Here is a 7927-nt window from a genome sequence, read left to right on the forward strand (position 1 = left end):
GAGTTTCTAATTTCTAGAGGTCTTCATTCCCAGGCTAGATGACCAATTATTTGTGATGTTGTGGAGGTAATTTCTGCCCCCAGTTTTGATTTCACTAGATGACATCTGTAGTCCCTTCTAATTCTGAGACTCTAAGATTCTATCCTGGTGTTAAAACTCATAATTTAATATTTTAACTTTGTCCAACAAGATATCTAATATTCATTTGCGAGTAATTATACAAGTTCCTTGAAAAATGTAGCAATGGGGATAACTTATTAATATTCCTCTGGTTATTAATATCAAGTAAGGAATATATCAAGGAGACCTATGCTCACCAAAGGTGTTTCTTTTTACCATTGTGGTAAGATGTCTAGCACAAAGTTGAATTCAGGGGCTGTAAATTGCTGTAAGTCAGGGGCTCTTAATCTTTTTGATGTCATGGACACCTTTGGCAATTTTGTTAAGCCCATAGACACCTTATCTGAATAATGTTTTAATGCATAAAGTAAAATGCATAGACTACAAGTGAAAACAATAATATTAAAGACAATTATTAAAATATATCATGAACTCAGGTTAAGAACCCCTGCTATAATAGCAATGTCTTCCTGATGCTCATATTTGCAGATAGAATTTTGCTGATTTCATGAAGTCCTGAAAGATTGCAACCCCCTCCAAATGAAATTTAGAATCACTTGAAAGAGGGATAAGTAAGTAACCACTCAGGAAAAAACAAACAATGGAAGAAAGATGCTTATTGTTGAGACTATGATTTGTAGTTGAATGAAAAGCCCATAGATCTATTCTATCAATGTATATATCTTCAATAGACTTTGCGAAAGGAAAAAAAAAGAGTCCTGAACTTGAAATGAATAGAAAAGCTCTGAGAAATTATGTGGTACTTCAAATTAGCCCATATTTTCCCTGAAGTAACCCCTCCCCCTTTTATCAATGATTCTTCTGCATCAGTAGAAAATTGTGGAATATCACAGGCACTGAAAAATTAAATTTGTCTGTCACCCAAAAAGCAAAATAGAGGTATACAACAGGTGGGGGAAGTCTGCCATATATTCCTTTCAAGTAGAATATGAATTCCTCATGGACAGGAACTCCCCCCACCCCTCATTTTGTAGCCCTTGAGTCTAGAACATTTACTTCGTGAGGTTTGTATATTAAACCTGGAAACTTAATAAGTGCCTCTGGGATTATTGGATTATAAGAAGGAGTTGTGCAAAAGGGTCATGTAAAGAATGCTATCAAAAATTAAGTACAGCCAAAAGGGGCAGAAAGGACAGTTCATGAACTGAGAGTGAAGAATAACATGGTCACCCCACATATTACATTGATATCACACAACATCAATAGATTAGTACAAGGCCTCCAGCATGCTGGAAGATTTGTGGAAGTATATGGATAATCATTACAAAGGCTAAGAAAACAGGAAGACATTGTGATATGTGCTGGTTGGAAAAGTATCCACATTGATGAGATCACAGAACCTTCAGAACCTAGAAGTATAAGTGATTTCTTGACAGATAAAAAAAGATGAGCCATAAAATCCAAATTTCCTTGACCTCAAACTTTCAAAAAAGTCAGAACAGACTAAGAGAAAAGACTATTGGAGTTTTAATACAACCAATTATAAATTGTAAATGTAACAGAAATTTTGGCATTTTTATACATATATATGTATGTATATATGCATATATACACAGATATTCATATAGATACACACATACATATTCCTATCTAGGGGATACTGAATTCCATCATTGTCTTTGATAAAGACGTTTAGTTGAAGTTTTTAATGTGTTTTTTCCTTCACTCATAATTATTTCTCAGTACCCCCCTCAGAACCCTGCCATGTAATAATGCAAAACAGTTAATTAAAACAAATCACCACAATGACGACATCTGGACCATAAGTTTTCTTTTATACTTATAAGAACTTCAAGAGAAGGTTGGAATATTCATATACAACAAGTAAATTTGTGCTCTTTTCTCCATGACATTTTGTAAATTAACACACTACATGCCACTGAGTAAGTCAAGTAATAGCATCTTAACATTTTAATTGGGTAAGGAAAAAAGTAGGGAAATGAAAGGATTAGCAGTTGATAATAATAAGGAGATAGTTTGTTGAGAAAAAAAACATTTTATTTGGAAAGTAAAAGATCAAATGCAAATGATGATTGATATCACCTGATATTGCTGCACTGGTATAGTTCACTGGCTAAGCATGTATCGTGGCAATATTGTGTAACCTATGCTATCTTACTACTACTACTACTATTACTACTACTACTAATAATAATAATAAATAATAAGAATAATGAGGATGATAATGATAATTACAGCATTGCTTAGTTAGGGCTGTCAATTAAATTCCTCTGTGATTGTTTGTTTATTTTTAGTTTTTAAGCCATGATGTATTTAACACTTTTAGGAAACGTTCTTCTATATCTTAGCAAGCTAAATAAAAATTAGTAAATAATCTAAACCACAGTATTCATAAATTACATTGTACTTTATTTACTACTAAGGAAAAAATTCCAAATTTCAAAATACCGTGTACAACTTTAGCAATATCTGAATATTCCTGTCAAAACAAAACTAAAATTGTTCTGTGCTTAAGGAGGAAGATAGCTATAAGAGTACATAGAGATGATTGAATTTTGAAGTCAGTAATTATTTTCTTTGTCTTCTACTCCTCCCCTCCCCCAAGAACTATAATATGCTGAAAAGCAATTCATTGGATTTCTATTTGTCAAATTAATCAGGCTTGCCCTCTCTTCCTTGACACTGCTGCTTTCTGCAAGATGAGCAAATTGGCCCAAACTACAGAACTGGTATCAAGTCCTATCCAAGCACATTGAGAAATTATCACTAATTGGAAGTTGATAAGAGATGAAGTTAATAATAATGCTTTTCTGACTCAGGTTTCCCTAAGTATCACCAACTCCAGTTCCTCAGAAATATTCCCAGTGAGTTCTGTAATCCTCCTTTCGTCTATAGGAAATAGATTATTGAAGAATTTGAGTAAGGACGTGCTTCATCACATCATTGTAGATTATGTAAATTATCTCGGTTATTTCATCTCAAAAAGGGGGTTTAATGAATTCATGGAAAATGTGTAGCAAGTAATTAAATATACAGAAATGTACGTATATGCATGTGTGTGTGAACAAAGAAAGAACAAGTATTTGGAGGGCAGTGTCTCTCGCCTCAGCTTGATAAGTAATTTAAATTTCGATTTCATGATTATTTAAAAAGACTAGTAGAAACAATTAACTCTTTCTCCTCTAATTTTACCTGCATGAGTTTCATCTGTGCAAAACCATTTTAACGTAATGAGAATAGGATGTATTATTCTATTTTTCCTTCTTTATCCCTTATTTAGTCATGAACTCTTCCCCTCTCCAAAGATTTGATCATCTTTACTCCTTTAATTTGTTTGTGATGACCACAGCATAGAAAAGTGGAAAGAGCACTGGACTGTCAAAAAATGTGATCTTGGATGCTTAGATCAAGCATTAACTAGTTAAAAGTGTAACACTGGGCAAGAGAAACTGCTTGAATCTCAGTTTCTTTATCTGTCAAAGGGGGATGATTCTTGCCCCACCAACCTCATAGGGTTGTAAGGTAATGTATGTGAAGTCTATAAAGTTTTATATAAAGCTAGGATATTATTATATTAATTTCAAATTTTATATTAGCACTACAGTGTTTTGTATGTTGTAGGTGTTTCATTTCAAAGGAAGTATAGTTATTCCCTCTTTGATGATCTCCATCTTTGGGAGGAGTCACCCATTTCTAGCTTTTCCCTTTAGCTATCCTCATGGGCACGACATTCCCTTAATCAATGCCTTCTCCCCAACTTTCAAGGTTTTATGGGACCTTTAAACATCTCTGAAAGAAGAATGTGAAAATAAAATTGTCAAAGGCTAACTGCCACTAGTGAAAGTGACTTCTGCTCCTTATTTACTACATCAAGATAACATGATGATTACTGTTCTTTCCTCTGATCCCCCATTCTTAAGAGTAATATATTTACAAATCAGGAATTCTTTGTTCAATCATACTTTTTTGTTGTTGTTCACCCATTTCAATCACATCTGACTCTTGGTGACACCATTTTTCTTGGCAAAGATGCTGGAGTGCTTTACCATTTTTCTCCAGTTCATTACAGATGAATAATTGAGGCAAATAGCATTAATTTACTTGCCCAGGGTCGCACAGCTGGTAAGTGTCTGAGGGTGGATTTGATGGGTCTTTCTGACACCAGGCCCGACTACTACCCCACTGCCTCAAAAGCATTCTGTCAAAAGTCAAAACTCACTGCTAATTAAATACATACATATGTGTATATATATATATATATATGTATATATATATATATATATATATATATATATATATATATTTGTAATACAAATACATACACACACCTCTAAAGTACAGGCAAGCTTTGGATATAACATGTGCTCTCTCTATGGAGGGGAGAGATGGAGGGGAGATGAAAGACATTCCCTAACTAGTATTAATTTACCTGAAGTGAAAAGTTCAACACAGTAGGTCAACTCCAAGTCTCCTCTGGGACTGAGTTTTCTTTATTGTCAGCAGCAGACAAAAATGAGAAAGACTTTACAGAGATCAGATTACTACTCAGTACTAGCTATGCTGTCTGTACAATAAATTTTGAACCTCTTTTGAGTTTCTCTATTTTTCCTCAAATTCTCATTTCCATATAACTCCACTTCTCTGTACCCATCTTAACTCTCTAGATTGTTTTACTTGCTCTTACTTTTGGAAACCTCAATGTCCTAGAAGTTAACTTAGACAAGACTTGGAGATTTTATTTCTTAAAACAAAAACTAATCTCCAGTACCCTACTATACTATAATCTCCATTCTTATGGAATACCCTACTTGGGTAGGGGAGTGACATGATCAGATCTGTGCTTTAGAAGGATCATTTAGGTAGCTGACTGAGTAGAATGGACTTGAGTGGTAAGAGACTCAAGGCAGACAGGCTAATTATTAAGCTATAATAATAATCTGAATATGAGGTGGTAGCTGTATAAATAGAGACAATAACTCAGATGACAAAGACGTTGTGGTCATAGAAACAATATGATTTGGGCACTGTTTGGATAGGTGAGGTAAGAGAGAAAAATCAAGGATAACATCAAGGTCATGAAGATGGAATACTCGAAGAATGGTAGTGCCTTTGACAGAAATGAAGTTTGGATGGGGGGACAGAAGTAAAAATATTAATTTTTATTTTAGAAATGTTTAAATTAAGATGTCTCTGGGACATAACTGGACAATTGGTGATATATGATTGAAACTCAGAAAAGGACAACAATGTCAAAACAGCAATGGGCAAAACCCCAAAGAAAAATGGGAAGTGGTTTTAAGCACAGAAAGAACTCATGGAAGAGTTCGAAAAGGAGTTTAAAAATCATATAAGAGAGGTAGAAGAAAAACTGGAAAAAAATGAGAATGGTACAAAAGAATTATGGGCAAAAAAGAGTCAACAACTAGGAAAAAAGAAAACAACTGCTTAAAGAGTAGAATTGGCTAAATGGGGAAAAAAGTTTAAAAAAAAGCTAATTGAGGAAAGCAATACATTAAAAGTTAAAGATTACAGAGGACTTAGCAACTGCAACATTATAATATAAGAGTTCATAGAACATGATATTCTGGAAGCCAAAGAGCTAGGACTACAACCAAGAATCATTTATCCAGCAAAGGTAAGAATAATACATCAAGACAAGAAATTGTCAATCAATTAAATAGAAAGATTTCAAGCTTTCATAAGGAGAAGACCAGAATCAAACCAAAAATTTGATATCCAATGTCACAACCCCAGAGAAGCTAAAATGGAGAAAAAAGGAAAAGAAAACATAAGGGATTCAATAGACCTAAGCTGTTTATATCCATATATAGGAAGATGATATTTCTAATTCTTAAAAATTGTATTAATAATAGTACAGATATATATGTGTATATATATGTGTGTGTGTGTGTTTATATATGTATATGTATGTGTATGTGTGTACATATATATGTGTATATATGTGCATACAGGTGCACATAGACAAAAGCATAAGGTGAATTTGGGAGAATGACATAAAAAACAGGGATGAGAAAGAGGAGTACACTGAGTGGAGAAGGAAGGGAAAGGTAGAATTGGGTAAACTATTTCACAAGAAGAGGTGGAAAAAACCTATTACAGTGGAGGTGAAGATGGGATAGTGGATGATGGGCATTGCTTGAACTTACTCTCATCAGCATTGCATCAAAAAGGAAATAATATAAATAATGAGTTGAATACAGAAACTGTCTTACCAACAGGGAAAAAAATAGGACAGTAGAAATAATTAAAAGGAAGTGTGGCTTGGTACTGACAGAAGGGAGAACAGACAAGGGGAAGTGATAGATGGCAGCAAAACACTGGTGAGAAGACACAGGGTGAATGGAGAGGACAAACAGGAAGAAAAATAGAATGCAGGAAACATACAGTAATAATAACTGTGAATGTAAATGGGATGAATTGTCCCATAAAATGGAAGTGGATAGCAGAGAGGATCAAAAACAAGAATCCTACAATATGTTCTTTATAAGTAACACACTTGAAACAGAGAGACACACAGATTAAAGGAAAAGGGCTAGAGCAGAATCTATTATGTCTCAGCTGAAGTTAAAAAAAAAACAGGGATAGCAATCCTGATCTCAGACAAAATAAAAGCAAAAATAGATCTTCTTAAAAGACATAAGGAAGCAAGCTACATCTTGCTAAAAGGCACCATAGACAATGAAGCAATATCAGTATTAAGTTTATATGCACCAAATGGTATAGGACACAAATTCTTAGAGGAGACGCTAAGTGAGTTACAGGAAGAAATAGACAGCAAAACTCTAGTAGTCGGGGACCTCAAATGTCCCCTCCCAGAACTTGATAAATCCAACCCCCCCCAAAAAAATTAATAAAACAGAAACTAATAGAATATTAGAAAAGTTAGATATGACAGACCTAAATAAGAACAAAAAGGAATATACATTTTATCAGCAGTACATGGAAACTTTACAAGAACTGACCATCTAATTGGACATAAAAACCTCAAAATTAAATGTGGAAAGGCATAAATTTTAAATGTATTGTTGGTTCATAATGCAATAAAAATTATATTCAAGAAAGAGCATTAGAGAGATTAAAAAAATTAGTAGAAACTAAATCTTCTAATCCTAAAAAATGAGTGGGTGAAACAGTAAGGCAATAATAACAACGTAGATGATAATTCTCAAAATGCCTATGTAGTTCTGTATCGCAAAGTATATGACTCTCCACATAGAAGGTAGAAGAAGCCAACCATTTATTCAGACACAAGAGAACCATATCCCATAATTACATGCTCAGCTCCCACAGCCAGTCAGACCACTTCATCATAACAGCAAGACACCCAAAACATTCAATACAGAAATTCACAATATGGAGCCTCAACATCCCCAAACCTCTCTGACCCCCTGCTGGGGTCCTCCGCAAAACAAACTCACAGTACAGTTAAGTCAGCCTGTGCAGTTCTAACAATCATGAGGGCAGCCCTTAGTAGCCACCAGTAGCCGTATTTTCTCTCTCTCTCTCTCTCTCTCTCTCTCTCTCTCTCTCTCTCTCTCTCTCTCTCCCTCTATCTCTCTCTCAGCATTTTTCTGTGACATAACTTCCTTTTCCTGTTAGGAAGCTCCTCCCACACCAAATGTAACTTAGACTTCCTGTGAGGTAAGCAGGTCACATGGCCTATCAATGGGTTGGAAAGATCTTCAAATCAAAATTGCTACTACAGTGGATCAAAGAACAAATTATAGAAACAGTAATTTCATTAAAGAGAATAACAACAATGTGACAACATCTCAAAATTTATGGGATGCAGCCAAAGCAATGC

This window comes from Trichosurus vulpecula, chromosome 1, assembly GCF_011100635.1.
Source record: "Trichosurus vulpecula isolate mTriVul1 chromosome 1, mTriVul1.pri, whole genome shotgun sequence".
Classification (NCBI taxonomy): Eukaryota; Metazoa; Chordata; class Mammalia; order Diprotodontia; family Phalangeridae; genus Trichosurus; species Trichosurus vulpecula.